Source organism: Cebus imitator, unplaced genomic scaffold (assembly GCF_001604975.1).
Source record: "Cebus imitator isolate Cc_AM_T3 unplaced genomic scaffold, Cebus_imitator-1.0 Scaffold540, whole genome shotgun sequence".
Lineage (NCBI taxonomy): Eukaryota > Metazoa > Chordata > Mammalia > Primates > Cebidae > Cebus > Cebus imitator.
The window spans coordinates 795812-798997 of record NW_016107855.1 but is presented as its reverse complement, the minus strand read 5'-3'; the positions used below and the strand labels follow the sequence as shown (position 1 = coordinate 798997).

At 45.6% G+C, this 3186-nt stretch overlaps 1 protein-coding gene across 2 annotated transcripts in view; it reads left to right on the top strand.

The window, feature by feature from the left end:
- TNIP1 (TNFAIP3 interacting protein 1) overlaps positions 1–3186 on the top strand; it is a 68803-nt gene that overhangs the window by 7579 nt on the left and 58038 nt on the right. The gene's annotated exons all lie outside the window — the stretch shown is intronic.

The following is a 3186-nucleotide window of genomic DNA, read 5'->3' as shown; positions in this document are numbered from 1 at the left end:
ACACCAAAAAGTACCTAGAATCCACTGGAGGATTTTACACTCCTGAGATTGCCTCAGGCTATGGGTCTAAAGAAGGGACCCAGGGCTGCTCTTTTCCTAGTTCATTAGCTGCTCCCCCTGAGTTCCATTCGCCCCTAGCCAAGACCCTGATTCACTCATTCTCCTAGCAGAGTGAGGCATGTGCTTGATTTAGATGCTCCATTTCCCATCAGTAGGGTATGTGGAAATAGCACTGTGCTGGGAGCAGGGTACTTGGGTTCTGTCCTGAGTAGGAATCACAAACTCAGTGTAAGACCTCTTGCAAGTCCCTGCCCCTCTCTGGCCTTTGGTGTGGCTCCAGCCCTACAAGGAAAAGACTGGGTTGATTATTTATTTATTTATTTAGAGACAGACCCACTTTGTTGCCCAGGCTGTAGCGCAATGGTGCGATCTTGGCTCACTGTAACCTCCGCCTCCTGGGTTCAAGCGATTCTCCTGCCTCAGCCTCCTGAGTAGCTGGGATCACAGGTACCCACCACCATGCCTGGATAATTTTTTGCATTTTTAGTAAAGACGCGGTTTCACCCTATTGGCCAGGCTGGTCTCAAACTCTTGACCTCAGGTGATTCACCTGCCTCGTCCTCCCCCGGCCTGAGTTGATCATTTCTAAAGACCCTTCAAGCCTGGCATTCTGAGTTCTATGTCTTGCTAGCAGGGAAGACTTTGGAGCATGATGCTTAAGAGTGTTAAGAGTTTAAGAGCCTGGATCTTCATGTTCTGGTTATTTGCTGCGCTGTAAGACCTTGGGCAAGTCATCTAGTACCTCAAAGCTTCAGTTTCATCTGAAATGTGGATGATAATGGTACTGACCTCATAAGCTGGCTGGGAGACAAATTATGTATAAAAGCGCAGAGCTAGCACACAGCACATACTCCATACATGTTATCTTTTAATGCTTTTATTATGCAGCGTCTGCCCCTCTTCTGGCACTTGGTTTAGAGTTAAGTTGGTTATAGATGGATTTTTTTGTTTTTTATTTCCTTCAAATGTGTATTTGAGTCTGACTCTGTAGCTACCTCAGTAGAGGTGATGGAGGAGAGAGTAGCAGAAAGGAGATTGAGAAGTTGTGTGCTTTCAAACAAAACCAAATAAAACAAAACAAAGGTAGTCTGATTCTCCTTCTGGGTGGGGCTTTGTGCTAGTGCTTGTCATTACTCTGGAAGAACAAGAGGTTGCCACCTGCCTGAGTCACTCGGTCCCAGTAGGGCCCAGATTCTTTTCTTTTTTTTTTTTTTGAGACGGAGTTTCGCTCTTGTTACCCAGGCTGGAGTGCAATGGCGCGATCTCGGCTCACCGCAACCTCTGCCTCCCGGGTTCAGGCAATTCTCCTGCCTCAGCCTCCTGAGTAGCTGGGATTACAGGCACGCGCCACCATGCCCAGCTAATTTTTTGTATTTTTAGTAGAGACGGGGTTTCACCGTGTTGACCAGGATGGTCTCGATCTCTTGACCTCGTGATCCACCCGCCTCGGCCTCCCAAAGTGCTGGGATTACAGGCTTGAGCCACTGCGCCCGGCCGGGCCCAGTTTCTTGACTTGGAAATCCCCTTCCAGACCAAGGGGTAGCAGGCAATGCCAGGATACGGGGCCTGTGTTCTATTCCTGCCATGCCCCAAGAGGCTACGGTCTCACAGAGGATGTGTATGGTAGGATGGAGCCTGGTGAGGTGGCATTGCTGAGTTTAACAGCCAAGTTCTTAAGTGATGCGTGCAACCCACATCTACACATCACTATCATTTCTCGAATGCCTACCGTGTACTGAGACTTGGGCTTTATTTGTATCATCCAATTTAGCCTCACCTGAGGAGTAGCCTCACCTGAGGAATAGGTATATTATGCCCCATTTTCCAGACAGAAGCCTGAGACTTAGCGGGGCCACCCAGGTAGTAAGTGGCTGAGCGGGGATTGGAATCCCATTAGTTCAGTTCACAGCCTCTGTTGACAGTGGTGAGTTTCTGCAGGGAAGTAAGAAAAATCATGTCATGGTGAAGACAATATGATACAGCGGACCAAGCACGCGGGACTGGGAGCCACAGCCCTGGGTTCCAATCCTGGTTGTATCAGTCAATGAGAGTGGCATACAGCAAGTCCTTTTCTAGATAGAGGCCTCAATTTACATATCTGTCAAATAGGGGTTTATCAACCGTATCCATGGCCTCTCTCATAGTGGAATGCCCTGAAGACAAACCAAGGCTTAAAAGAATGTAAGGGGTGGCGGCAGTCATGACTTTCAATAAATGAATTTTCTCACAAATTGCAACTGTTAAAAAAAAGCATCCAGAACCAGGAAATCAGACAAAAAGATGACTGAGTGACATTTTTATGTCAAGCTTGAGAATTCCCAGAGGGCACTTTGAGACATGATACGGTCTACCCAGCTCTCTAAGGCCAGATATGTTACAAAAACAGCTGAAATAGTCTGGAAACAAAATGCAAGTAATTAGAGACCTGCCATTTTTAAGTAAATTTCAGTGTTCAGTGAGTAGAGGGTGGGGGTGGAGAAGACGTGGGTTTGGAATAGGAAGAGAGCAGGACGAAAACTGACCTGCGGGGGCCTGACTGGTGGAGATGATGCATGGGAGCTGCTATGTGAACCAGGGCTCCGTTTCTCTGTAGGATCCCCCAATAGTGACACTCAAGTGTTCTGGTGTTTGCATTTTCCCTCCCTCCCTCCCTCCTTTCTGAATCAAGGCCTATGTGTCATTTTTTTCATAAAGGGAACTGGAATGAACATAGTTTTGAAAATCTGATAACATCTTTGAAGTAACTGAAGGAACCCTAGGATGTTACGAAGCCTTAAAGGAGAATCCCGGATTAGGCATACAATTTGGGCGAGTGTCTCTGTGTGTGTTCACTCGAAGTCACAGCGTTTGGTGGGTCTCTCTTCTGTAAAATGAGGGTGTCTATGAAACAGTTCCCCAAATCCTTTTTGAGGATGAGGGCCTGTCAAGTTTTGTGTCTTTTGCAATAAGTTTTTCATAAAGCTATATTTAGTTTAAAGAGCTGTTCTTTATTCCAAGGTTAGGCCTTCCACTTCTCGGAATTAAAATTTACCTTTCTTTCTTTTTGAAACTAAAAGGATAAGCTTTTTTTTTTTTTTTTTTTTTTTTTTTTTTTTTTTTTTTTTTTTTTTTTTTTTTTTTTTTTTT